Source organism: Oncorhynchus mykiss, chromosome 5 (genome assembly GCF_057628025.1).
Source record: "Oncorhynchus mykiss isolate SJ-2025 chromosome 5, ASM5762802v1, whole genome shotgun sequence".
Lineage (NCBI taxonomy): Eukaryota > Metazoa > Chordata > Actinopteri > Salmoniformes > Salmonidae > Oncorhynchus > Oncorhynchus mykiss.
In genome coordinates this window covers 48,803,074-48,819,831 of record NC_143026.1, presented here as the reverse complement: position 1 = coordinate 48,819,831, position 16,758 = coordinate 48,803,074, and the positions used below count along the sequence as shown (strand labels likewise).

At 44.5% G+C, this 16,758-nt stretch overlaps 20 non-coding genes across 20 annotated transcripts; all 20 read right to left on the bottom strand.

Moving 5' to 3' along the window:
- Nucleotides 1-626: 626 nt before the first annotated feature.
- Nucleotides 627-697, bottom strand: trnag-gcc (transfer RNA glycine (anticodon GCC)). Its single transcript has one exon. It is a non-coding gene; the product is annotated as a tRNA-Gly (tRNA).
- Nucleotides 698-1,421: 724 nt separating this feature from the next.
- trnag-gcc (transfer RNA glycine (anticodon GCC)) lies at nucleotides 1,422-1,492 on the bottom strand. The gene has a single exon. It is a non-coding gene; the product is annotated as a tRNA-Gly (tRNA).
- A 724-nt stretch (nucleotides 1,493-2,216) lies between these two features.
- Nucleotides 2,217-2,287, bottom strand: trnag-gcc (transfer RNA glycine (anticodon GCC)). The gene has a single exon. It is a non-coding gene; the product is annotated as a tRNA-Gly (tRNA).
- A 724-nt stretch (nucleotides 2,288-3,011) lies between these two features.
- On the bottom strand, nucleotides 3,012-3,082 carry trnag-gcc (transfer RNA glycine (anticodon GCC)). The gene has a single exon. It is a non-coding gene; the product is annotated as a tRNA-Gly (tRNA).
- A 724-nt stretch (nucleotides 3,083-3,806) lies between these two features.
- Nucleotides 3,807-3,877, bottom strand: trnag-gcc (transfer RNA glycine (anticodon GCC)). The gene has a single exon. It is a non-coding gene; the product is annotated as a tRNA-Gly (tRNA).
- Nucleotides 3,878-4,601: 724 nt separating this feature from the next.
- trnag-gcc (transfer RNA glycine (anticodon GCC)) lies at nucleotides 4,602-4,672 on the bottom strand. Its single transcript has one exon. It is a non-coding gene; the product is annotated as a tRNA-Gly (tRNA).
- Nucleotides 4,673-5,396: 724 nt separating this feature from the next.
- Nucleotides 5,397-5,467, bottom strand: trnag-gcc (transfer RNA glycine (anticodon GCC)). The gene has a single exon. It is a non-coding gene; the product is annotated as a tRNA-Gly (tRNA).
- Nucleotides 5,468-6,191: 724 nt separating this feature from the next.
- On the bottom strand, nucleotides 6,192-6,262 carry trnag-gcc (transfer RNA glycine (anticodon GCC)). The gene has a single exon. It is a non-coding gene; the product is annotated as a tRNA-Gly (tRNA).
- A 724-nt stretch (nucleotides 6,263-6,986) lies between these two features.
- trnag-gcc (transfer RNA glycine (anticodon GCC)) lies at nucleotides 6,987-7,057 on the bottom strand. Its single transcript has one exon. It is a non-coding gene; the product is annotated as a tRNA-Gly (tRNA).
- Nucleotides 7,058-7,781: 724 nt separating this feature from the next.
- trnag-gcc (transfer RNA glycine (anticodon GCC)) lies at nucleotides 7,782-7,852 on the bottom strand. The gene has a single exon. It is a non-coding gene; the product is annotated as a tRNA-Gly (tRNA).
- Nucleotides 7,853-8,576: 724 nt separating this feature from the next.
- trnag-gcc (transfer RNA glycine (anticodon GCC)) lies at nucleotides 8,577-8,647 on the bottom strand. The gene has a single exon. It is a non-coding gene; the product is annotated as a tRNA-Gly (tRNA).
- Nucleotides 8,648-9,627: 980 nt separating this feature from the next.
- On the bottom strand, nucleotides 9,628-9,698 carry trnag-gcc (transfer RNA glycine (anticodon GCC)). The gene has a single exon. It is a non-coding gene; the product is annotated as a tRNA-Gly (tRNA).
- A 724-nt stretch (nucleotides 9,699-10,422) lies between these two features.
- On the bottom strand, nucleotides 10,423-10,493 carry trnag-gcc (transfer RNA glycine (anticodon GCC)). Its single transcript has one exon. It is a non-coding gene; the product is annotated as a tRNA-Gly (tRNA).
- Nucleotides 10,494-11,217: 724 nt separating this feature from the next.
- trnag-gcc (transfer RNA glycine (anticodon GCC)) lies at nucleotides 11,218-11,288 on the bottom strand. The gene has a single exon. It is a non-coding gene; the product is annotated as a tRNA-Gly (tRNA).
- Nucleotides 11,289-11,999: 711 nt separating this feature from the next.
- trnag-gcc (transfer RNA glycine (anticodon GCC)) lies at nucleotides 12,000-12,070 on the bottom strand. Its single transcript has one exon. It is a non-coding gene; the product is annotated as a tRNA-Gly (tRNA).
- Nucleotides 12,071-13,589: 1,519 nt separating this feature from the next.
- On the bottom strand, nucleotides 13,590-13,660 carry trnag-gcc (transfer RNA glycine (anticodon GCC)). Its single transcript has one exon. It is a non-coding gene; the product is annotated as a tRNA-Gly (tRNA).
- Nucleotides 13,661-14,384: 724 nt separating this feature from the next.
- On the bottom strand, nucleotides 14,385-14,455 carry trnag-gcc (transfer RNA glycine (anticodon GCC)). The gene has a single exon. It is a non-coding gene; the product is annotated as a tRNA-Gly (tRNA).
- Nucleotides 14,456-15,179: 724 nt separating this feature from the next.
- On the bottom strand, nucleotides 15,180-15,250 carry trnag-gcc (transfer RNA glycine (anticodon GCC)). The gene has a single exon. It is a non-coding gene; the product is annotated as a tRNA-Gly (tRNA).
- A 717-nt stretch (nucleotides 15,251-15,967) lies between these two features.
- On the bottom strand, nucleotides 15,968-16,038 carry trnag-gcc (transfer RNA glycine (anticodon GCC)). Its single transcript has one exon. It is a non-coding gene; the product is annotated as a tRNA-Gly (tRNA).
- A 120-nt stretch (nucleotides 16,039-16,158) lies between these two features.
- Nucleotides 16,159-16,230, bottom strand: trnad-guc (transfer RNA aspartic acid (anticodon GUC)). Its single transcript has one exon. It is a non-coding gene; the product is annotated as a tRNA-Asp (tRNA).
- Nucleotides 16,231-16,758: the final 528 nt, after the last annotated feature.

Genomic DNA, 16,758 nt, shown 5'->3' with positions numbered 1-16,758 from the left:
CCTAAAAAAAGAGCAGTACTTTCTCCCCGTCGGGGAATTGAACCCCGGTCTCCCGCGTGACAGGCGGGGATACTCACCACTATACTAACGAGGAGCAGGTGGGTTGGAACTTTGAAAAAACGTGGAGCATTGGTACTAACCCTAAATTTGGAATGTTGGGCTTAAACCCTTCTAACAAAAATATCTGTAGAGACTGAATGGTTGGAGCTAGGAACTACTATGACCCAGCTATGGAAAGCTGAGACTCTCACAAACACGTACATGTAATCGATTTTGCTCTATACCGCTCACAAGCCACACAATACTAGTTTGCAGGTGAGGCGTTTGTGGGTAATCCCAGGACATTGTCACAAATGCCAAACTCAAGACAGTTGTCACTGACAAGTTGGTTACTCTTTCCCATTTAACAACTAAAGCCTTGCAAAAAGTTAATCACCTCACACACTGGAAATCTGCAATGGATTCACCAAAGTCTACTGAGAATGAGTAAATGTTCAAAGTCTTATTTTTCAAGAGTCAGTTGAGAATTCGACCAAGACCAGAGATTTCTGTTTGCCTGGCAATCTAACACAGATTTCCTCCTCAGGGGTTTGCATACTTGTCGAAATGACATGTTCAAAACTTCCTGCATTGGCCGGGAATCGAACCCGGGCCTCCCGCGTGGCAGGCGAGAATTCTACCACTGAACAACCAATGCCTTGGAAGGCTGAGTTAACCTCAAAGGCAGGAAATTGTATCATAAAGCTTTTTTTCCAAGAATATGTTCCACTTTGTGGGCTCAGCAACATTGTTCACCCTAAAAAAAGAGCAGTACTTTCTCCCCGTCGGGGAATTGAACCCCGGTCTCCCGCGTGACAGGCGGGGATACTCACCACTATACTAACGAGGAGCAGGTGGGTTGGAACTTTGAAAAAACGTGGAGCATTGGTACTAACCCTAAATTTGGAATGTTGGGCTTAAACCCTTCTAACAAAAATATCTGTAGAGACTGAATGGTTGGAGCTAGGAACTACTATGACCCAGCTATGGAAAGCTGAGACTCTCACAAACACGTACATGTAATCGATTTTGCTCTATACCGCTCACAAGCCACACAATACTAGTTTGCAGGTGAGGCGTTTGTGGGTAATCCCAGGACATTGTCACAAATGCCAAACTCAAGACAGTTGTCACTGACAAGTTGGTTACTCTTTCCCATTTAACAACTAAAGCCTTGCAAAAAGTTAATCACCTCACACACTGGAAATCTGCAATGGATTCACCAAAGTCTACTGAGAATGAGTAAATGTTCAAAGTCTTATTTTTCAAGAGTCAGTTGAGAATTCGACCAAGACCAGAGATTTCTGTTTGCCTGGCAATCTAACACAGATTTCCTCCTCAGGGGTTTGCATACTTGTCGAAATGACATGTTCAAAACTTCCTGCATTGGCCGGGAATCGAACCCGGGCCTCCCGCGTGGCAGGCGAGAATTCTACCACTGAACAACCAATGCCTTGGAAGGCTGAGTTAACCTCAAAGGCAGGAAATTGTATCATAAAGCTTTTTTTCCAAGAATATGTTCCACTTTGTGGGCTCAGCAACATTGTTCACCCTAAAAAAAGAGCAGTACTTTCTCCCCGTCGGGGAATTGAACCCCGGTCTCCCGCGTGACAGGCGGGGATACTCACCACTATACTAACGAGGAGCAGGTGGGTTGGAACTTTGAAAAAACGTGGAGCATTGGTACTAACCCTAAATTTGGAATGTTGGGCTTAAACCCTTCTAACAAAAATATCTGTAGAGACTGAATGGTTGGAGCTAGGAACTACTATGACCCAGCTATGGAAAGCTGAGACTCTCACAAACACGTACATGTAATCGATTTTGCTCTATACCGCTCACAAGCCACACAATACTAGTTTGCAGGTGAGGCGTTTGTGGGTAATCCCAGGACATTGTCACAAATGCCAAACTCAAGACAGTTGTCACTGACAAGTTGGTTACTCTTTCCCATTTAACAACTAAAGCCTTGCAAAAAGTTAATCACCTCACACACTGGAAATCTGCAATGGATTCACCAAAGTCTACTGAGAATGAGTAAATGTTCAAAGTCTTATTTTTCAAGAGTCAGTTGAGAATTCGACCAAGACCAGAGATTTCTGTTTGCCTGGCAATCTAACACAGATTTCCTCCTCAGGGGTTTGCATACTTGTCGAAATGACATGTTCAAAACTTCCTGCATTGGCCGGGAATCGAACCCGGGCCTCCCGCGTGGCAGGCGAGAATTCTACCACTGAACAACCAATGCCTTGGAAGGCTGAGTTAACCTCAAAGGCAGGAAATTGTATCATAAAGCTTTTTTTCCAAGAATATGTTCCACTTTGTGGGCTCAACAACATTGTTCACCCTAAAAAAAGAGCAGTACTTTCTCCCCGTCGGGGAATTGAACCCCGGTCTCCCGCGTGACAGGCGGGGATACTCACCACTATACTAACGAGGAGCAGGTGGGTTGGAACTTTGAAAAAACGTGGAGCATTGGTACTAACCCTAAATTTGGAATGTTGGGCTTAAACCCTTCTAACAAAAATATCTGTAGAGACTGAATGGTTGGAGCTAGGAACTACTATGACCCAGCTATGGAAAGCTGAGACTCTCACAAACACGTACATGTAATCGATTTTGCTCTATACCGCTCACAAGCCACACAATACTAGTTTGCAGGTGAGGCGTTTGTGGGTAATCCCAGGACATTGTCACAAATGCCAAACTCAAGACAGTTGTCACTGACAAGTTGGTTACTCTTTCCCATTTAACAACTAAAGCCTTGCAAAAAGTTAATCACCTCACACACTGGAAATCTGCAATGGATTCACCAAAGTCTACTGAGAATGAGTAAATGTTCAAAGTCTTATTTTTCAAGAGTCAGTTGAGAATTCGACCAAGACCAGAGATTTCTGTTTGCCTGGCAATCTAACACAGATTTCCTCCTCAGGGGTTTGCATACTTGTCGAAATGACATGTTCAAAACTTCCTGCATTGGCCGGGAATCGAACCCGGGCCTCCCGCGTGGCAGGCGAGAATTCTACCACTGAACAACCAATGCCTTGGAAGGCTGAGTTAACCTCAAAGGCAGGAAATTGTATCATAAAGCTTTTTTTCCAAGAATATGTTCCACTTTGTGGGCTCAGCAACATTGTTCACCCTAAAAAAAGAGCAGTACTTTCTCCCCGTCGGGGAATTGAACCCCGGTCTCCCGCGTGACAGGCGGGGATACTCACCACTATACTAACGAGGAGCAGGTGGGTTGGAACTTTGAAAAAACGTGGAGCATTGGTACTAACCCTAAATTTGGAATGTTGGGCTTAAACCCTTCTAACAAAAATATCTGTAGAGACTGAATGGTTGGAGCTAGGAACTACTATGACCCAGCTATGGAAAGCTGAGACTCTCACAAACACGTACATGTAATCGATTTTGCTCTATACCGCTCACAAGCCACACAATACTAGTTTGCAGGTGAGGCGTTTGTGGGTAATCCCAGGACATTGTCACAAATGCCAAACTCAAGACAGTTGTCACTGACAAGTTGGTTACTCTTTCCCATTTAACAACTAAAGCCTTGCAAAAAGTTAATCACCTCACACACTGGAAATCTGCAATGGATTCACCAAAGTCTACTGAGAATGAGTAAATGTTCAAAGTCTTATTTTTCAAGAGTCAGTTGAGAATTCGACCAAGACCAGAGATTTCTGTTTGCCTGGCAATCTAACACAGATTTCCTCCTCAGGGGTTTGCATACTTGTCGAAATGACATGTTCAAAACTTCCTGCATTGGCCGGGAATCGAACCCGGGCCTCCCGCGTGGCAGGCGAGAATTCTACCACTGAACAACCAATGCCTTGGAAGGCTGAGTTAACCTCAAAGGCAGGAAATTGTATCATAAAGCTTTTTTTCCAAGAATATGTTCCACTTTGTGGGCTCAGCAACATTGTTCACCCTAAAAAAAGAGCAGTACTTTCTCCCCGTCGGGGAATTGAACCCCGGTCTCCCGCGTGACAGGCGGGGATACTCACCACTATACTAACGAGGAGCAGGTGGGTTGGAACTTTGAAAAAACGTGGAGCATTGGTACTAACCCTAAATTTGGAATGTTGGGCTTAAACCCTTCTAACAAAAATATCTGTAGAGACTGAATGGTTGGAGCTAGGAACTACTATGACCCAGCTATGGAAAGCTGAGACTCTCACAAACACGTACATGTAATCGATTTTGCTCTATACCGCTCACAAGCCACACAATACTAGTTTGCAGGTGAGGCGTTTGTGGGTAATCCCAGGACATTGTCACAAATGCCAAACTCAAGACAGTTGTCACTGACAAGTTGGTTACTCTTTCCCATTTAACAACTAAAGCCTTGCAAAAAGTTAATCACCTCACACACTGGAAATCTGCAATGGATTCACCAAAGTCTACTGAGAATGAGTAAATGTTCAAAGTCTTATTTTTCAAGAGTCAGTTGAGAATTCGACCAAGACCAGAGATTTCTGTTTGCCTGGCAATCTAACACAGATTTCCTCCTCAGGGGTTTGCATACTTGTCGAAATGACATGTTCAAAACTTCCTGCATTGGCCGGGAATCGAACCCGGGCCTCCCGCGTGGCAGGCGAGAATTCTACCACTGAACAACCAATGCCTTGGAAGGCTGAGTTAACCTCAAAGGCAGGAAATTGTATCATAAAGCTTTTTTTCCAAGAATATGTTCCACTTTGTGGGCTCAGCAACATTGTTCACCCTAAAAAAAGAGCAGTACTTTCTCCCCGTCGGGGAATTGAACCCCGGTCTCCCGCGTGACAGGCGGGGATACTCACCACTATACTAACGAGGAGCAGGTGGGTTGGAACTTTGAAAAAACGTGGAGCATTGGTACTAACCCTAAATTTGGAATGTTGGGCTTAAACCCTTCTAACAAAAATATCTGTAGAGACTGAATGGTTGGAGCTAGGAACTACTATGACCCAGCTATGGAAAGCTGAGACTCTCACAAACACGTACATGTAATCGATTTTGCTCTATACCGCTCACAAGCCACACAATACTAGTTTGCAGGTGAGGCGTTTGTGGGTAATCCCAGGACATTGTCACAAATGCCAAACTCAAGACAGTTGTCACTGACAAGTTGGTTACTCTTTCCCATTTAACAACTAAAGCCTTGCAAAAAGTTAATCACCTCACACACTGGAAATCTGCAATGGATTCACCAAAGTCTACTGAGAATGAGTAAATGTTCAAAGTCTTATTTTTCAAGAGTCAGTTGAGAATTCGACCAAGACCAGAGATTTCTGTTTGCCTGGCAATCTAACACAGATTTCCTCCTCAGGGGTTTGCATACTTGTCGAAATGACATGTTCAAAACTTCCTGCATTGGCCGGGAATCGAACCCGGGCCTCCCGCGTGGCAGGCGAGAATTCTACCACTGAACAACCAATGCCTTGGAAGGCTGAGTTAACCTCAAAGGCAGGAAATTGTATCATAAAGCTTTTTTTCCAAGAATATGTTCCACTTTGTGGGCTCAGCAACATTGTTCACCCTAAAAAAAGAGCAGTACTTTCTCCCCGTCGGGGAATTGAACCCCGGTCTCCCGCGTGACAGGCGGGGATACTCACCACTATACTAACGAGGAGCAGGTGGGTTGGAACTTTGAAAAAACGTGGAGCATTGGTACTAACCCTAAATTTGGAATGTTGGGCTTAAACCCTTCTAACAAAAATATCTGTAGAGACTGAATGGTTGGAGCTAGGAACTACTATGACCCAGCTATGGAAAGCTGAGACTCTCACAAACACGTACATGTAATCGATTTTGCTCTATACCGCTCACAAGCCACACAATACTAGTTTGCAGGTGAGGCGTTTGTGGGTAATCCCAGGACATTGTCACAAATGCCAAACTCAAGACAGTTGTCACTGACAAGTTGGTTACTCTTTCCCATTTAACAACTAAAGCCTTGCAAAAAGTTAATCACCTCACACACTGGAAATCTGCAATGGATTCACCAAAGTCTACTGAGAATGAGTAAATGTTCAAAGTCTTATTTTTCAAGAGTCAGTTGAGAATTCGACCAAGACCAGAGATTTCTGTTTGCCTGGCAATCTAACACAGATTTCCTCCTCAGGGGTTTGCATACTTGTCGAAATGACATGTTCAAAACTTCCTGCATTGGCCGGGAATCGAACCCGGGCCTCCCGCGTGGCAGGCGAGAATTCTACCACTGAACAACCAATGCCTTGGAAGGCTGAGTTAACCTCAAAGGCAGGAAATTGTATCATAAAGCTTTTTTTCCAAGAATATGTTCCACTTTGTGGGCTCAGCAACATTGTTCACCCTAAAAAAAGAGCAGTACTTTCTCCCCGTCGGGGAATTGAACCCCGGTCTCCCGCGTGACAGGCGGGGATACTCACCACTATACTAACGAGGAGCAGGTGGGTTGGAACTTTGAAAAAACGTGGAGCATTGGTACTAACCCTAAATTTGGAATGTTGGGCTTAAACCCTTCTAACAAAAATATCTGTAGAGACTGAATGGTTGGAGCTAGGAACTACTATGACCCAGCTATGGAAAGCTGAGACTCTCACAAACACGTACATGTAATCGATTTTGCTCTATACCGCTCACAAGCCACACAATACTAGTTTGCAGGTGAGGCGTTTGTGGGTAATCCCAGGACATTGTCACAAATGCCAAACTCAAGACAGTTGTCACTGACAAGTTGGTTACTCTTTCCCATTTAACAACTAAAGCCTTGCAAAAAGTTAATCACCTCACACACTGGAAATCTGCAATGGATTCACCAAAGTCTACTGAGAATGAGTAAATGTTCAAAGTCTTATTTTTCAAGAGTCAGTTGAGAATTCGACCAAGACCAGAGATTTCTGTTTGCCTGGCAATCTAACACAGATTTCCTCCTCAGGGGTTTGCATACTTGTCGAAATGACATGTTCAAAACTTCCTGCATTGGCCGGGAATCGAACCCGGGCCTCCCGCGTGGCAGGCGAGAATTCTACCACTGAACAACCAATGCCTTGGAAGGCTGAGTTAACCTCAAAGGCAGGAAATTGTATCATAAAGCTTTTTTTCCAAGAATATGTTCCACTTTGTGGGCTCAGCAACATTGTTCACCCTAAAAAAAGAGCAGTACTTTCTCCCCGTCGGGGAATTGAACCCCGGTCTCCCGCGTGACAGGCGGGGATACTCACCACTATACTAACGAGGAGCAGGTGGGTTGGAACTTTGAAAAAACGTGGAGCATTGGTACTAACCCTAAATTTGGAATGTTGGGCTTAAACCCTTCTAACAAAAATATCTGTAGAGACTGAATGGTTGGAGCTAGGAACTACTATGACCCAGCTATGGAAAGCTGAGACTCTCACAAACACGTACATGTAATCGATTTTGCTCTATACCGCTCACAAGCCACACAATACTAGTTTGCAGGTGAGGCGTTTGTGGGTAATCCCAGGACATTGTCACAAATGCCAAACTCAAGACAGTTGTCACTGACAAGTTGGTTACTCTTTCCCATTTAACAACTAAAGCCTTGCAAAAAGTTAATCACCTCACACACTGGAAATCTGCAATGGATTCACCAAAGTCTACTGAGAATGAGTAAATGTTCAAAGTCTTATTTTTCAAGAGTCAGTTGAGAATTCGACCAAGACCAGAGATTTCTGTTTGCCTGGCAATCTAACACAGATTTCCTCCTCAGGGGTTTGCATACTTGTCGAAATGACATGTTCAAAACTTCCTGCATTGGCCGGGAATCGAACCCGGGCCTCCCGCGTGGCAGGCGAGAATTCTACCACTGAACAACCAATGCCTTGGAAGGCTGAGTTAACCTCAAAGGCAGGAAATTGTATCATAAAGCTTTTTTTCCAAGAATATGTTCCACTTTGTGGGCTCAGCAACATTGTTCACCCTAAAAAAAGAGCAGTACTTTCTCCCCGTCGGGGAATTGAACCCCGGTCTCCCGCGTGACAGGCGGGGATACTCACCACTATACTAACGAGGAGCAGGTGGGTTGGAACTTTGAAAAAACGTGGAGCATTGGTACTAACCCTAAATTTGGAATGTTGGGCTTAAACCCTTCTAACAAAAATATCTGTAGAGACTGAATGGTTGGAGCTAGGAACTACTATGACCCAGCTATGGAAAGCTGAGACTCTCACAAACACGTACATGTAATCGATTTTGCTCTATACCGCTCACAAGCCACACAATACTAGTTTGCAGGTGAGGCGTTTGTGGGTAATCCCAGGACATTGTCACAAATGCCAAACTCAAGACAGTTGTCACTGACAAGTTGGTTACTCTTTCCCATTTAACAACTAAAGCCTTGCAAAAAGTTAATCACCTCACACACTGGAAATCTGCAATGGATTCACCAAAGTCTACTGAGAATGAGTAAATGTTCAAAGTCTTATTTTTCAAGAGTCAGTTGAGAATTCGACCAAGACCAGAGATTTCTGTTTGCCTGGCAATCTAACACAGATTTCCTCCTCAGGGGTTTGCATACTTGTCGAAATGACATGTTCAAAACTTCCTGCATTGGCCGGGAATCGAACCCGGGCCTCCCGCGTGGCAGGCGAGAATTCTACCACTGAACAACCAATGCCTTGGAAGGCTGAGTTAACCTCAAAGGCAGGAAATTGTATCATAAAGCTTTTTTTCCAAGAATATGTTCCACTTTGTGGGCTCAGCAACATTGTTCACCCTAAAAAAAGAGCAGTACTTTCTCCCCGTCGGGGAATTGAACCCCGGTCTCCCGCGTGACAGGCGGGGATACTCACCACTATACTAACGAGGAGCAGGTGGGTTGGAACTTTGAAAAAACGTGGAGCATTGGTACTAACCCTAAATTTGGAATGTTGGGCTTAAACCCTTCTAACAAAAATATCTGTAGAGACTGAATGGTTGGAGCTAGGTATAAGCCTGATTGGTGGAGTGCTGCAGAGGTGGTTGTCTTTCTGGAAGGTTCTCCCATCTCCACAGAGGAACTCTGGAGCTCGGCCAGAGTGACCATCGGGTTCTTGATCAACTCCCTGACCAAGGCCCTTCTCCCCTGATTGCTCAGTTTGGCCGGGCTGCCAGCTCTAGGAAGAGTCTTGGTGGTTCCAAACTTCTTCCATTTAAGAATGATGGAGGACACTTCTTGGGGACCTTCAATACTGCAGACAGTTTTTGGTACCCTTCCCCAGATCTGTGCCTCGACACAATACTGTTTCGGAGCTCTACGGACAATTCTTTCGACCTCATAGCTTGGTTTTTGCAGCTTAGTTTGCAGGTGAGGCGTTTGTGGGTAATCCCAGGACATTGTCACAAATGCCAAACTCAAGACAGTTGTCACTGACAAGTTGGTTACTCTTTCCCATTTAACAACTAAAGCCTTGCAAAAAGTTAATCACCTCACACACTGGAAATCTGCAATGGATTCACCAAAGTCTACTGAGAATGAGTAAATGTTCAAAGTCTTATTTTTCAAGAGTCAGTTGAGAATTCGACCAAGACCAGAGATTTCTGTTTGCCTGGCAATCTAACACAGATTTCCTCCTCAGGGGTTTGCATACTTGTCGAAATGACATGTTCAAAACTTCCTGCATTGGCCGGGAATCGAACCCGGGCCTCCCGCGTGGCAGGCGAGAATTCTACCACTGAACAACCAATGCCTTGGAAGGCTGAGTTAACCTCAAAGGCAGGAAATTGTATCATAAAGCTTTTTTTCCAAGAATATGTTCCACTTTGTGGGCTCAGCAACATTGTTCACCCTAAAAAAAGAGCAGTACTTTCTCCCCGTCGGGGAATTGAACCCCGGTCTCCCGCGTGACAGGCGGGGATACTCACCACTATACTAACGAGGAGCAGGTGGGTTGGAACTTTGAAAAAACGTGGAGCATTGGTACTAACCCTAAATTTGGAATGTTGGGCTTAAACCCTTCTAACAAAAATATCTGTAGAGACTGAATGGTTGGAGCTAGGAACTACTATGACCCAGCTATGGAAAGCTGAGACTCTCACAAACACGTACATGTAATCGATTTTGCTCTATACCGCTCACAAGCCACACAATACTAGTTTGCAGGTGAGGCGTTTGTGGGTAATCCCAGGACATTGTCACAAATGCCAAACTCAAGACAGTTGTCACTGACAAGTTGGTTACTCTTTCCCATTTAACAACTAAAGCCTTGCAAAAAGTTAATCACCTCACACACTGGAAATCTGCAATGGATTCACCAAAGTCTACTGAGAATGAGTAAATGTTCAAAGTCTTATTTTTCAAGAGTCAGTTGAGAATTCGACCAAGACCAGAGATTTCTGTTTGCCTGGCAATCTAACACAGATTTCCTCCTCAGGGGTTTGCATACTTGTCGAAATGACATGTTCAAAACTTCCTGCATTGGCCGGGAATCGAACCCGGGCCTCCCGCGTGGCAGGCGAGAATTCTACCACTGAACAACCAATGCCTTGGAAGGCTGAGTTAACCTCAAAGGCAGGAAATTGTATCATAAAGCTTTTTTTCCAAGAATATGTTCCACTTTGTGGGCTCAGCAACATTGTTCACCCTAAAAAAAGAGCAGTACTTTCTCCCCGTCGGGGAATTGAACCCCGGTCTCCCGCGTGACAGGCGGGGATACTCACCACTATACTAACGAGGAGCAGGTGGGTTGGAACTTTGAAAAAACGTGGAGCATTGGTACTAACCCTAAATTTGGAATGTTGGGCTTAAACCCTTCTAACAAAAATATCTGTAGAGACTGAATGGTTGGAGCTAGGAACTACTATGACCCAGCTATGGAAAGCTGAGACTCTCACAAACACGTACATGTAATCGATTTTGCTCTATACCGCTCACAAGCCACACAATACTAGTTTGCAGGTGAGGCGTTTGTGGGTAATCCCAGGACATTGTCACAAATGCCAAACTCAAGACAGTTGTCACTGACAAGTTGGTTACTCTTTCCCATTTAACAACTAAAGCCTTGCAAAAAGTTAATCACCTCACACACTGGAAATCTGCAATGGATTCACCAAAGTCTACTGAGAATGAGTAAATGTTCAAAGTCTTATTTTTCAAGAGTCAGTTGAGAATTCGACCAAGACCAGAGATTTCTGTTTGCCTGGCAATCTAACACAGATTTCCTCCTCAGGGGTTTGCATACTTGTCGAAATGACATGTTCAAAACTTCCTGCATTGGCCGGGAATCGAACCCGGGCCTCCCGCGTGGCAGGCGAGAATTCTACCACTGAACAACCAATGCCTTGGAAGGCTGAGTTAACCTCAAAGGCAGGAAATTGTATCATAAAGCTTTTTTTCCAAGAATATGTTCCACTTTGTGGGCTCAGCAACATTGTTCACCCTAAAAAAAGAGCAGTACTTTCTCCCCGTCGGGGAATTGAACCCCGGTCTCCCGCGTGACAGGCGGGGATACTCACCACTATACTAACGAGGAGCAGGTGGGTTGGAACTTTGAAAAAACGTGGAGCATTGGTACTAACCCTAAATTTGGAATGTTGGGCTTAAACCCTTCTAACAAAAATATCTGTAGAGACTGAATGGTTGGAGCTAGGAACTACTATGACCCAGCTATGGAAAGCTGAGACTCTCACAAACACGTACATGTAATCGATTTTGCTCTATACCGCTCACAAGCCACACAATACTAGTTTGCAGGTGAGGCGTTTGTGGGTAATCCCAGGACATTGTCACAAATGCCAAACTCAAGACAGTTGTCACTGACAAGTTGGTTACTCTTTCCCATTTAACAACTAAAGCCTTGCAAAAAGTTAATCACCTCACACACTGGATTCACCAAAGTCTACTGAGAATGAGTAAATGTTCAAAGTCTTATTTTTCAAGAGTCAGTTGAGAATTCGACCAAGACCAGAGATTTCTGTTTGCCTGGCAATCTAACACAGATTTCCTCCTCAGGGGTTTGCATACTTGTCGAAATGACATGTTCAAAACTTCCTGCATTGGCCGGGAATCGAACCCGGGCCTCCCGCGTGGCAGGCGAGAATTCTACCACTGAACAACCAATGCCTTGGAAGGCTGAGTTAACCTCAAAGGCAGGAAATTGTATCATAAAGCTTTTTTTCCAAAAATATGTTCCACTTTGTGGGCTCAGCAACATTGTTCACCCTAAAAAAAGAGCAGTACTTTCTCCCCGTCGGGGAATTGAACCCCGGTCTCCCGCGTGACAGGCGGGGATACTCACCACTATACTAACGAGGAGCAGGTGGGTTGGAACTTTGAAAAAACGTGGAGCATTGGTACTAACCCTAAATTTGGAATGTTGGGCTTAAACCCTTCTAACAAAAATATCTGTAGAGACTGAATGGTTGGAGCTAGGAACTACTATGACCCAGCTATGGAAAGCTGAGACTCTCACAAACACGTACATGTAATCGATTTTGCTCTATACCGCTCACAAGCCACACAATACTAGTTTGCAGGTGAGGCGTTTGTGGGTAATCCCAGGACATTGTCACAAATGCCAAACTCAAGACAGTTGTCACTGACAAGTTGGTTACTCTTTCCCATTTAACAACTAAAGCCTTGCAAAAAGTTAATCACCTCACACACTGGAAATCTGCAATGGATTCACCAAAGTCTACTGAGAATGACTAAATGTTCAAAGTCTTATTTTTCAAGAGTCAGTTGAGAATTCGACCAAGACCAGAGATTTCTGTTTGCCTGGCAATCTAACACAGATTTCCTCCTCAGGGGTTTGCATACTTGTCGAAATGACATGTTCAAAACTTCCTGCATTGGCCGGGAATCGAACCCGGGCCTCCCGCCTGGCAGGCGAGAATTCTACCACTGAACAACCAATGCCTTGGAAGGCTGAGTTAACCTCAAAGGCAGGAAATTGTATCATAAAGCTTTTTTTCCAAGAATATGTTCCACTTTGTGGGCTCAACAACATTGTTCACCCTAAAAAAAGAGCAGTACTTTCTCCCCGTCGGGGAATTGAACCCCGGTCTCCCGCGTGACAGGCGGGGATACTCACCACTATACTAACGAGGAGCAGGTGGGTTGGAACTTTGAAAAAACGTGGAGCATTGGTACTAACCCTAAATTTGGAATGTTGGGCTTAAACCCTTCTAACAAAAATATCTGTAGAGACTGAATGGTTGGAGCTAGGAACTACTATGACCCAGCTATGGAAAGCTGAGACTCTCACAAACACGTACATGTAATCGATTTTGCTCTATACCGCTCACAAGCCACACAATACTAGTTTGCAGGTGAGGCGTTTGTGGGTAATCCCAGGACATTGTCACAAATGCCAAACTCAAGACAGTTGTCACTGACAAGTTGGTTACTCTTTCCCATTTAACAACTAAAGCCTTGCAAAAAGTTAATCACCTCACACACTGGAAATCTGCAATGGATTCACCAAAGTCTACTGAGAATGAGTAAATGTTCAAAGTCTTATTTTTCAAGAGTCAGTTGAGAATTCGACCAAGACCAGAGATTTCTGTTTGCCTGGCAATCTAACACAGATTTCCTCCTCAGGGGTTTGCATACTTGTCGAAATGACATGTTCAAAACTTCCTGCATTGGCCGGGAATCGAACCCGGGCCTCCCGCGTGGCAGGCGAGAATTCTACCACTGAACAACCAATGCCTTGGAAGGCTGAGTTAACCTCAAAGGCAGGAAATTGTATCATAAAGCTTTTTTTCCAAGAATATGTTCCACTTTGTGGGCTCAGCAACATTGTTCACCCTAAAAAAAGAGCAGTACTTTCTCCCCGTCGGGGAATTGAACCCCGGTCTCCCGCGTGACAGGCGGGGATACTCACCACTATACTAACGAGGAGCAGGTGGGTTGGAACTTTGAAAAAACGTGGAGCATTGGTACTAACCCTAAATTTGGAATGTTGGGCTTAAACCCTTCTAACAAAAATATCTGTAGAGACTGAATGGTTGGAGCTAGGAACTACTATGACCCAGCTATGGAAAGCTGAGACTCTCACAAACACGTACATGTAATCGATTTTGCTCTATACCGCTCACAAGCCACACAATACTAGTTTGCAGGTGAGGCGTTTGTGGGTAATCCCAGGACATTGTCACAAATGCCAAACTCAAGACAGTTGTCACTGACAAGTTGGTTACTCTTTCCCATTTAACAACTAAAGCCTTGCAAAAAGTTAATCACCTCACACACTGGAAATCTGCAATGGATTCACCAAAGTCTACTGAGAATGAGTAAATGTTCAAAGTCTTATTTTTCAAGAGTCAGTTGAGAATTCGACCAAGACCAGAGATTTCTGTTTGCCTGGCAATCTAACACAGATTTCCTCCTCAGGGGTTTGCATACTTGTCGAAATGACATGTTCAAAACTTCCTGCATTGGCCGGGAATCGAACCCGGGCCTCCCGCGTGGCAGGCGAGAATTCTACCACTGAACAACCAATGCCTTGGAAGGCTGAGTTAACCTCAAAGGCAGGAAATTGTATCATAAAGCTTTTTTTCCAAGAATATGTTCCACTTTGTGGGCTCAGCAACATTGTTCACCCTAAAAAAAGAGCAGTACTTTCTCCCCGTCGGGGAATTGAACCCCGGTCTCCCGCGTGACAGGCGGGGATACTCACCACTATACTAACGAGGAGCAGGTGGGTTGGAACTTTGAAAAAACGTGGAGCATTGGTACTAACCCTAAATTTGGAATGTTGGGCTTAAACCCTTCTAACAAAAATATCTGTAGAGACTGAATGGTTGGAGCTAGGAACTACTATGACCCAGCTATGGAAAGCTGAGACTCTCACAAACACGTACATGTAATCGATTTTGCTCTATACCGCTCACAAGCCACACAATACTAGTTTGCAGGTGAGGCGTTTGTGGGTAATCCCAGGACATTGTCACAAATGCCAAACTCAAGACAGTTGTCACTGACAAGTTGGTTACTCTTTCCCATTTAACAACTAAAGCCTTGCAAAAAGTTAATCACCTCACACACTGGAAATCTGCAATGGATTCACCAAAGTCTACTGAGAATGAGTAAATGTTCAAAGTCTTATTTTTCAAGAGTCAGTTGAGAATTCGACCAAGACCAGAGATTTCTGTTTGCCTGGCAATCTAACACAGATTTCCTCCTCAGGGGTTTGCATACTTGTCGAAATGACATGTTCAAAACTTCCTGCATTGGCCGGGAATCGAACCCGGGCCTCCCGCGTGGCAGGCGAGAATTCTACCACTGAACAACCAATGCCTTGGAAGGCTGAGTTAACCTCAAAGGCAGGAAATTGTATCATAAAGCTTTTTTTCCAAGAATATGTTCCACTTTGTGGGCTCAGCAACATTGTTCACCCTAAAAAAAGAGCAGTACTTTCTCCCCGTCGGGGAATTGAACCCCGGTCTCCCGCGTGACAATACTCACCACTATACTAACGAGGAGCAGGTGGGTTGGAACTTTGAAAAAACGTGGAGCATTGGTACTAACCCTAAATTTGGAATGTTGGGCTTAAACCCTTCTAACAAAAATATCTGTAGAGACTGAATGGTTGGAGCTAGGAACTACTATGACCCAGCTATGGAAAGCTGAGACTCTCACAAACACGTACATGTAATCGATTTTGCTCTATACCGCTCACAAGCCACACAATACTAGTTTGCAGGTGAGGCGTTTGTGGGTAATCCCAGGACATTGTCACAAATGCCAAACTCAAGACAGTTGTCACTGACAAGTTGGTTACTCTTTCCCATTTAACAACTAAAGCCTTGCAAAAAGTTAATCACCTCACACACTGGAAATCTGCAATGGATTCACCAAAGTCTACTGAGAATGAGTAAATGTTCAAAGTCTTATTTTTCAAGAGTCAGTTGAGAATTCGACCAAGACCAGAGATTTCTGTTTGCCTGGCAATCTAACACAGATTTCCTCCTCAGGGGTTTGCATACTTGTCGAAATGACATGTTCAAAACTTCCTGCATTGGCCGGGAATCGAACCCGGGCCTCCCGCGTGGCAGGCGAGAATTCTACCACTGAACAACCAATGCCTTGGAAGGCTGAGTTAACCTCAAAGGCAGGAAATTGTATCATAAAGCTTTTTTTCCAAGAATATGTTCCACTTTGTGGGCTCAACAACATTGTTCACCCTAAAAAAAGAGCAGTACTTTCTCCCCGTCGGGGAATTGAACCCCGGTCTCCCGCTTGACAGGCGGGGATACTCACCACTATACTAACGAGGAGCAGGTGGGTTGGAACTTTGAAAAAACGTGGAGCATTGGTACTAACCCTAAATTTGGAATGTTGGGCTTAAACCCTTCTAACAAAAATATCTGTAGAGACTGAATGGTTGGAGCTAGGTATAAGCCTGATTGGTGGAGTGCTGCAGAGGTGGTTGTCTTTCTGGAAGGTTCTCCCATCTCCACAGAGGAACTCTGGAGCTCGGCCAGAGTGACCATCGGGTTCTTGATCAACTCCCTGACCAAGGCCCTTCTCCCCTGATTGCTCAGTTTGGCCGGGCTGCCAGCTCTAGGAAGAGTCTTGGTGGTTCCAAACTTCTTCCATTTAAGAATGATGGAGGACACTTCTTGGGGACCTTCAATACTGCAGACAGTTTTTGGTACCCTTCCCCAGATCTGTGCCTCGACACAATACTGTTTCGGAGCTCTACGGACAATTCTTTCGACCTCATAGCTTGGTTTTTGCAGCTTAGTTTGCAGGTGAGGCGTTTGTGGGTAATCCCAGGACATTGTCACAAATGCCAAACTCAA